The 10,381-nt window shown below is 44.1% G+C and overlaps 1 protein-coding gene across 2 annotated transcripts in view; it reads right to left on the reverse strand.

Moving 5' to 3' along the window:
* Positions 1-9,046, reverse strand: part of nlgn3a (neuroligin 3a) — a 104,447-nt gene extending 95,401 nt beyond the window's left edge. The window contains exon 1 of one of the 2 annotated variants that reach the window (XM_003970478.3): positions 8,756-9,046. The gene's annotated coding sequence lies outside the window, so the exon portion shown is untranslated. The remainder of the gene's footprint in view (positions 1-8,755) is intronic. The other variant, XM_029847277.1, reaches the window with a different exon arrangement.
* Between the last annotated feature and the right edge of the window lie 1,335 nt (positions 9,047-10,381).

The raw sequence follows: 10,381 nt of genomic DNA on the forward strand, positions 1-10,381 counted from the left end.
ATTAAAACATGAAACCGTATATTAAAACTGAGGGTATTCTCACATTCTGTACAAAAACATATAATTAAAAAATAGATACAGGACATAGTATGCTTGTATATATTTGCTATTTTTTCAAAGTTGTATTCAACACCAACACTGTGTCATTTCTTTTAAAATGCTTGTGCTTTATCATCTGCATTGGATAATTGGTCACGTTGAAAGATTTGTTGTTAAACTTCATTTTGTTGATCCTGACGTGGTATCAAAGTACTGGGTGTGGTCACTCCCCTGTTAGCATATTCTTTAGTACAGTTTACCACAGAGGCTTAACAACACATTTAGTGTCAACTTTAGCCTTGAGTTGGGATTTAAAGTGGAGGTGATTAAACAGAATAAGAGACGAGATTGTAAATCAATTCCGGAAAGATGGGAACACTAAATTATTTAGGAATTTTCAACATGGCAATAAAATCTGCATTAGTTATAACAAAAAAAGCTTACAAAGACTCTGGGACGGTTCAGTAGCAAATGTCTGGTGTTGGGGTTTTGATATAAAAACTAATAATAGCCAGAATAGCTGTGGATCTTTGGGAGCATGAATAAAAGAAAGTTGTCAGTTTTTTGTTTGACTGGCTTCCACACGCACAGAGCTCACTTGTCCAAAGGCTTATCCAGGCTTACCTTTCTCCAACCAGCCATTTTGCTCTTGTTTCATTTCAATCTCACCTCTTCCTCCAGCACTTGCTCTTATCCTCTCTGATCCCCTCTCCATTTCTGCTACTCTTGCCGAACCTTTGCTCCCCAACAGTATCATTTCACTCTTTTTCTTCCGGATGTACCTGCCCACCACTTTTATGTCATTCAGCATCTATACTTAAACCAAATTGAAATTCACAGTCGGTAAAACTGCGGGGACCCGCATGGAACCAAAACTCTGAAGCCTTTTGCTCCAAATACTCGAGTATCAACAATGCAAGAACTACAGAGGACTGATTGAGGATGTGTCTGCCTTCAAAAACCCTGTATATTAATAATCATGGCTCAAAAAGCATCCCACACAGTACGGGGTTCTTTGAATGCGATTACGGATTTTTCAAAGCATGATTTGGGCGGTTGTAGAATCTGTGCTACTTAAAGGATAAGAAAATCGCCTGGAGGATCACTGAGACCTTGAGTGTTCGCCTACATGAAGTGAAACTTACACCCATCAAAAACTTACAACAACCTTATGGAAATTTGGAGATCTCGAGTATTTGTCCCAAAGTTTGTGGGTCTCAAACTGTCTTTTATGTAATCAGATTTGGACATTTGGCTCAGACTCCAGATTCTGATTCACTGCATCGGACTCAGATGCATCATCAGACTATGTGGTTTAAGTAGTAGTATTTTAATGTACAGAGGATGTCTGCTAATCAAATAAAGCAGCATTGAGTGGTTTTCTCTGCGACTGGCTCTTAGCAAATCCACTTTTTCTTGTGATTGTCTGAAACTACACTGTCCTTGCTCCCAACAGTCTGAGTCTTGGTCGGAGGCCATTCAAACCACACTGGCAATACCAGGGTCACAGCCCACAGGCTCCACTGTCCACAGGCTCCACTCGTCAGGAGGGCAATCGACATTGATATTCTAGGCCAGACTGGTGTTCTGCACCATTGAAATGTTGTTGCGAAACAGATTCTGCATACCGAATCAACATCACGACGGCCGGGAAAAGGCGTCACTTTGTTCGGCTGTTCAGATTGACTCAATCAAAGAAAAAAATGAATGAAAAATAAAGGTATAGAAGAAAGGACTAGAGAGTCCAGACGACGTGCACGAGACCCTTCAGCCGGGCTGGCCTGCTGCCATATTATCCTGCCATAAGCAGCAATCAGTCAAACGCGGATCGAAGCTGTCATGCAGAGGTAACCACGGTTACAATATTTTAGCTTATTCATGCAGGTGCAGAGCGTACGTGTCACTCAGCGGTCAGATCGGAATGAAGCTGGCGTTTGTGTGTTTTTGCTTGCTCAGACTATGTGACACCAACACGCAGCAGGTAGCCTGAGTCAGTGTGTTTGCATCACGCTGCCTGAGGACACCCAAACCTCCTTGAGACGACCGAGCCCTAAAACTACCATCGTAGACCTGGATGAAAGGTAGCAACCTGGAGTCCTTGGCTCTTCTGGTAACCCAAATATCTCACGAGTCACCACTTTGATCACAAATTTTGAGCGATCAAAGCTGATTTGTCCATACGGACGCAGATCTGCTTACACATTTGCAAGTCTGATTGCGTACGCTTTTTCTGACGGCATGCTCGCAAATCTCAGTGCAAGCGTAAAGATCCTGTTACACGATTACGCATCTGATCCCACACAGAAGCGGAGATATATGTTACAGTAAACAATTTGGCAACAATAAACGGCCCCTACCTCCTCTACAAATCAGTAACAAACAGCCATAATTCAGCTCATCTGTAGCAACCCAGAGATTAAATATGAGGCCAGAGGAGCTATATTTAGCATGGGTTACATTATATTCAGAATAATCAAAGTCAGACTACTTAAAACTGAGATCCTCCACTTGCACCAATATTCTTACATGTTTCTACTGTCAGATTAATAATAGGCCAAGTTCCTGGAGCCTGTTCTTACACATGGCGTGATGATGGGATCATTGGAAGTAAGCTGTAATTGTGGAGGATGGCTCCTTTTGGTAGGAATACGAGCGCAGATGGGCTCTGAGTTAGATGGAGGAATTTCTCTGTCCTCAAAGACTTCCCAGGAAATCCGGCCAAGCTGTGAGATTTAAATAGACTATGGTCAGGAGCTGGGCTACACGTATAAGCACCGAAATAAAACAGTCCCCAAGCAGGTATACTCGCCTACTGAGGCAGAGGTTTTACAGTGTCATTAATTTTAATAGCTCCAAAACTGCAAACCAGTGGCGCTAATGAGAGAATGGGAGCAGATCTGGTTACTTCTGTAATGCTGATGCAGTATATTGTTTAAGTGGAATATTTCTATTAAAGTAAATGGAGACCATAAGAGGACACAGTGGAGATCCATCACGATGCTAACAACAACCACTAACGGTCACATTATGTACCCCCAGGCTATTCCGCGTCTCCAATCGTCTGGATTTTTACTCATCTGCTGGAATAAGACGGTAAATCTGACAATCAATCCATCCCAAATGCTGCACAGAGAAGAGCCCAAGGACATGTCATCAATGCTGCGACTGTGTCAGGTTTTTTAATGAGCCCTGCTTCATGTTAATAAGACCCAAACTGTCCATGTCTAACTTTTTTTTTTTTTAAAAAGGAATGTGTTTAGGGAGTGCAAAGCATTATACTGAAAATGATTCAGCCTCAAAAGCCTTTCAAATTTACAATACATGTAATAATTTATTTGGCCGTGAGGATCTCCAGCAGCCAGAAAAGTGAAATAAACCTGAATCACCAGCTGCCTGTTTGTTGGTTTCAATGCGTCGCATTCACACAATATATAAAGATGGGGCGGATTTTGCTTAGATTGGCTCCATCGGGTCAGATTCTCTAAGTGTTGTAACGGGAGAGGGTGACCTTGTCCCTTGACCTTTCTGATCGAACGATGTTAACATGCCACCAATTACCGCTGTAGCATACGTCGTATGCTTTAGTTCCAATTTACCCAAACTAAGGCCAGGGCTAAGAGGGACTTTATTTCTTCTTTTGTTAATTGATCCAAATAATAAGTCCCATTTACTTGGATTATTTATCCGATTTCGTATCTTTATCAGTAATTTGCTGTTTTAAAATGTCGGGATATGGTGAAAAGCTACTGATTAAAAAGGCATTCCAAAGCTTAAAAACAATGAATTCTTGGTTTTAAATCCTTACAAAAGCACAGAAGAATAAATTGTTCACCAGAAAACCACAAATTCTTCAGTGACTATCAATCTTTAAGAGGCTTTTCCCTGATGATATCTAAAATAACACAGCAGTGCAGCGTAACAGTGAGCGTTATAATGGCCGACCACTGGAGAGAGAGGCTGTAATGGTTCTCAATTAATCTCCTGCATTACAGCAGTCATTTTCACTCTCTTCATCACCAGCAGCATGTGCTCCGCGAGATTTAAAATATTTAAATCTGTAATCTGTCAGCATTATGAGGTTAACGCGCACACTCTCAAGCCTGGTGTCCAATCCGTCACCCCGCTTCCCCTGTTCATGCGACCACGTGCGCATCACAAGATCCTGACACGGCCTTTTGTAGCTCCGGCTGTAGTCTTTGTGGCTGATGTCTGTAATTCTCAGCAATGACGAGAACCACTCAACCCGGGAGCGATATTGAAGGGGAATGTGAGCTTCTGAGAGAAGAAGGGCAGCGAGTAAAAGCAACTGCACTGCAAAAAAAAAAAAAAGGCAGGAAAACTCTAATTGATTCCCTGGTGTATGTGACCCAGTGACTCCCAATGATCTACCTTGTTCTTTCACTACAAGTAAAGCAGCATTCATTATTGATTAGGTGGCACATTCTCACACAACATGGTTTTATAAGTGGACCAGGGTGTTTTTTTTCCCCGTTTTCACGGCGGCTCGCACTTACACACATTCCCACACCGGCTGTTCCATATTGTCCGCAATGATGAATTAATAAGAATGAATAAATTTAATGGGATTAAAGCCTGAATGACAGTGACCCATACAGTGTGTGTAAATTAGGTTGATGGAAGACACTCCAACGTGGCCCATTTAGCCAGCTCCATGTCATGTCTTCATACGACGGGCTTTTACTAAGCTCCTTAAGAGTCTGCCCCAGGGGATCTATGGTAGGCTGGAGGTACTGACTCAGGCCTTATCTACACTAATTTAGCCAATGAATTAGACAGGCCTTCACTTCTGTGTCCTGCCAGACCCACACAATGCTGCCCTCCATGTTAAGAAAATGAGGGGAGAAGGGGGCTTAGCGATTGCTTAGCTGGATAAAATGCTGGGGAATTGACAGCAGAAAGGCACATTCTGCCAAATCAACTTTAGCTGGACTACAACATTCATCCCCAGATTTGGAAATTGTTGATTTCCTGTCACTCGCTCGTACATTTTTAGGGTGGATTAAGTGGCGGAAAAATGCAATTTGTATCATAGGGATTAAGGTGAACGTTTTAGAAAAACAAACAGGGCTCCCGTCATCCAGGAAGTGGACGAGAGTGACTGCTCTTTTGTTCGTTAAAGCCTCGCTTTGTACAGTCCACCAACAGGCAGTGTGTCTCAAATCAGGTGCCAGGCGACATGCAGGGATCTCAGCGAAAATGCAAGGCCCCAGAAATCTTAACTTGGGCACGTGGTGGTTTGTCTGGAATGACACTTTAGCAGAGAGAAAAAACAAGCCACTGCTAACTTTGCACATGCTTCATTCTTATATACTCGTATGACTCATTACTCTAAGATCAATTCACAGTTGAAATCTAGCGCTTCACTGCTACCACAAATACTAATCTGTTCTGTTTCAGGTGAGCCGACCTCCTCCTCGTCGTCCTCTTTGTATTACTGAGCATAAATTGTCTCATTAATACATGAATAAGAAATAAACTTCTGGCAGACAGTGAGTGCAGACATACTGTGTGACATCTGCTTTGTAGCTCAAACGGCGATGTCCAAAAGAGTCTTGTTTACTAAGCAGGCATTGGTCTTTGGCAGGGAAACCTGGTAGTCAAGGGAGATGTTTTTGGGCCATGAACGATGTTAAATGTCTGTTAAATATGCAATGTGCAGGAGACTCGAGGCATACTTTTTTCTTGCCTGGGGCTGAGATCGCTTTGTTAATCAAACAAAGACACTTCATCTTCCTGCAGCGTTAATAAAAGCGATTTATGCTTTATTAAAACAAATACCACATAAGTGTATCGTCTGAAATGAAGCTCAGGATGTCATAAGGAAATCAGGTTTTTTTTTTAAAATTTATTTCTTCCCGTCTGTGTAATTTAATGAAAGCTAATCCTCCTGTGCAAATATGAAAAGACAAGTTTATCCTCCTTCATTAGGCACTCTGTTCTGTCAGCACCTGATGACGCACACGCTGACCCCTCCTCTTCTTCATCTTTACACGGACCGGCAGCAGACCGTGCAGACATTTGAAGAAAACAAAAGCACGAAGCAACGTGTGGCCTTCAGGAGCACGAACTGACGTTGGATCATAGAACCTCCTCACGTTCGATATGGGAAACTGTTTATTTCACCAAGGTCTTCTAGAATCCGACCACTTAACTTTACCCCTTGGGTCACTTTAACTCTTTAATTACAGTACGTGTTTGGTAAAACAAGATTCTCTCAATTTGAGGTTTATTTTTTAATTTACTGATTGATTCTTTTCATCATTCATCAGTTCAAGGAGGAACCACCATTCATCTTTTCCTTATGGAAAGGCTTCTTTGAATCCGCCTCTCCTCACACAGATATCTTTGATCCAACATTTGAAAAATAGAAAAAGGAGATTTTTTTTTTTAATCTTTCAGAACCAAAGCATGATTGGCAGTCTTTGGGAACCCATTCTCACCCCAACTCTTCTCACAATGGTGCCATTTTTAGATGCTGCCTGAGCATCTAGGAATGGGATGACAAAGGTTCACCTTTTGTGTCACTTCTCTGTCTGGACTCTTTGTAAAAGTTTGAGCTTCACAAGGCCCAGTAGGAAAAGAAGCTGATGATCCTTGAGTAGAAAAGTGACGGTAGAGCTTAAAAACAACAGAAATAGACCCCCCCCTTTCATTCCTTTTTGACACCTGGGTCCTGGTCCTGGTCCTGCTACCGGAACAGGCCAGTCTGTATTCTATCCCTCATATTAAGACACCAACTCGTCTTTGTGTTTGTTAAGACAGTGACAGGAAATATTTTCCAGAAGGTCAGAAGTATCCATTTGGGAAATTATTCATCTCCTGCTCCCCCTGCTGCAAGACAACACATAAAACAAAATGAAGAATATTAGAGAAGCCAGAAAAACCTTCCGCGGCACCGCGTGTGGGCAACAGTGCAGCTCGACGTATCCCCACAGGAGCGCACGTGCTTGCACACCTTGGTCCATGTGTCCACATATGAGTAAGTGAAAACCAAGCCCGAGGAGGCCTCTCGAGCCATCCAGAGACCGTGGGTCATCCACCCTCAACCCGGGCCGGGATGAACGCCGGTATATCCGTTTGACATCAAGACGGGGCATTGCTGACCTTTGCAGCAGGCGATGGGTCTCCTGGAGCTTTTCCTCAGCGGTTCCGGGACCCAGCGGATAGCCAACGCGCTTTAAAATTCTGTCCGTATGCGAGATTTGGCGGCGGTCACATGCTGATCGCCTCTCAATAGCACCAATCATTCACAGCCTGAGTGTGGCAACAAACAAGTTCTGCGGGCAACGTTCCTGCTAAATTTACCTCCAGCCACACAAATGAAAGGCTCAAAGAAAATAAGTGAAAAATTAGAGCAGCGGGGAACTTAAAACACGGGAGAACGCTGGATTGTAGAGCAAACACTAAAGGGTCCGAGACAGAATTCACATGCAAACACAAACCACAGCAGCGGATAATCCTTTACGTGACATTAGAGACAAGTATACAGTATAAACGAAGCGTCCTAATCACATTTCACAGGTTGGTTTTAAATTCACCCTCTAATGTTTGTGTCGACCTCTAAGACCTCAATGCAGAATAAAAGGGTCAGTTCCCAAAATGCCTTCAGGGACACTCATCATATTCCAGACATCACCATGACAACTCATTCTTTCACATTCTTTTCTCTCTAATTCAGCTTTCACACTTGATTTTCTGTCCAACACCGTTTATCTGTTTGCCTCTGCCGCGATGTGTCCAGGAATTTAAGTAGGAAGGGGAAAACACAAGATGCAGGGTGCCTGCGGGATCTTTCCTCTGGTTCAAATTTAACACTCTGTCACACCGCCGGCGCTGTGTGGTGTCTGCAGCAAAGCTGTAGGAATATGATGGGAGGGCGGGGGGGGGGGGATCTACAAAACAATCTTGTCGTGGAAGGAGATGAAAAGATCGGGGCTGTAATGAGACTGCAACGTTTCAACGAGGAGCAGCCAAGGAAGTAATATATGTAGCACATTAATAAAGGGTCGAATTTCATTCACTCTGATATTTAATAAACACTCAAACAGAGCCTCTTTTATTACTGTTAAGCATTCAAACAGGAAATCGCGTTCTAAACTAAAGAAGAAAATATGTGGGGATTCCCCTCATGCATGTGACATGTAACCTCAACAGATGAGGGTAAAATCTACAGCCGGAATTTGAAATCTTGGAATGGGCTTTTGCAGAAAGTCGTCGTTGATTTCCTCTTTCAAAGTATGGATCCATTTTTAATTAGCCTAAAGGTTATTTTTTTTCTATAGCGAGAGAGAGAGAGAGAGAGAGAGAGAGAGAGTAACAAGTGCCCCCGAACAAATGATCGCGGACGATTATTTTCTGCACAAACATCTGCAGAAAAAATGCGATAGGTTCACATCGGGAACGGCCCCGGTGTCTGAGCTGCCTTCATGCCGCATGCAAACACACAGTTGTGGCACCAAAGCCTGGGGCAGAGTCGAGGTGCTCCGTTAACTCGGAGATTCCGAATGCGCTCCGGAAGTGCGCGCCGGTTCGGTGCGCAGCGCCGACAGCGTTACACCGTGTTTCCAAGAGCACGTTAAAGTGTCAGATAATTACGGAACAAGTGAGCCTATGTCTCATTCCAGGTCCGAATTGAAGCAGAAAGCTCAAATATAAAATCCGCGTTCGCAGCACACAAAGTCTAAAAATGACTCACCTGCCTTGTCGAGCCGTGAATCCCTCCATGCCTGGATTTTTCGGGGTAAAAGGTGAGACAGTGTTTCACGCTTTCGGGGTCTTTACTTGCAGCGGGGCTGTGCGTGTAATCCAAATATCCCAGTAATCTGCGCACTGCTGCGGCTCGTCGCTACTGGTCTTCCATCCGCATCCTCGCTGGGCTGCGTTGAGAGCGGCTCTGTCCCACGCTGCTGTTGCTCTCCTCCCGGTCCGCCTGGTGCGTTTGGATGCTTCGACTCTCCGGCTTCACACGAGCTTCCCGGGAGCGCGCGGCGCGACCCCGGCGGAGGATACGGGAGCGCCGATTGGAGATGGAGAGGAGAGTTACTAAGGTAACCAAAGGAACACGCATCACACAGGAAAAGCGGGATTTATGCGTGTTCCCCCCCTCCCCCCCCACCCCCGTCCCGCTGGCTTTGACAGGTCATCAGAAGCGCCCCGTCCTCAGTTCCTTCTCACCACAGCATGTCCCCACCGGCAATGTTCCCTCCGAGGCCAGAGGCGGATGTTCCCGGATCTTTAAAATTCCCTCCCTTTGAAATCCAAACTACATTTCTATGAGTTGCGGCTCAAGAGCGTCTGGAGAGAGCGTTAATGAGGTAGGAGGAAAAGCGCGAATGAAGGAAACGGCAACAAAAACGTTGCTTAAATCCTAAAGAGGATAATTAGAAGCTTTAAAAACCAGAACGAAATATTTGCTTTCAAGTCAAACACCACTTCACATCACTAGAACTCAACCAGCACACTTATGCAGCTGCTTGGTTAATAGTAATGGTAATAATAATAATAATAATAATAATAATGGATGATCGCATGTGCACCACCCCCCCTCTCCCCCACAGAGGTGTGAGGGCAGAGATGATGATGATCATGATGATAGTGCAATAAAAACACAATGAGATCATTCAACTGAAGAAGAGCTCCCAGCCCCCAAGCAGGAGCCACATGCCTCATGCAGGCAGCAGGGCGGCCCAGGAGGGTCCTTTGTGGTAGCCGCTGAAGCTAAAAACCCACCGTGTTGATCCGTCGTGTGCAGGTCAGAATCATCTGGGTCATCTGTCAGCCACACCAGGGTTATTTTCCACCCAAGTTGTGTGCGTGTGTTGGGGTGGGGCAGCAGGAAAAAGTCCATGTTTGCGATTATAAAATCCAAGACGCTCCTCCTCTTCATGGTTTTCCTGCCCATGGGACATTTATGCTAAGTAAACACACTAATCTAGGAGAAGAGTTGATTGTTTTAAGCTGTCTTGTGCCTGAATCTTGTGATGCCTCTGGCTTCAAATGGACCTATTAATCCCCCGCTCGGCTCCTGTTGCTCCACGTTCCTGACATTTATTTGAATTCCTGAAAGTGGCGTGTCCCCTCGATAGGCCCGGTAGAAAAGGCTTTTACGGTAAAATTGGAAAAATTATAATAATCGTAAAAACCAAGCAAAACGACAAAAACAAAACAAAGCTGGACAAAGTCGGCGGGTCTGTGGTTTCAATTCAATGTTCCCCAGATGCTCTTAATTTAAGTTTGTAATAAAATCATTAAAACCGTTATCTCGGATAAAACGATTAATACATTTAATAAGTGGGCCCATAATGAGGGCGATAATGCAGCT

This window comes from Takifugu rubripes, chromosome 14, assembly GCF_901000725.2.
Source record: "Takifugu rubripes chromosome 14, fTakRub1.2, whole genome shotgun sequence".
In the NCBI taxonomy this organism is placed as follows: Eukaryota; Metazoa; Chordata; class Actinopteri; order Tetraodontiformes; family Tetraodontidae; genus Takifugu; species Takifugu rubripes.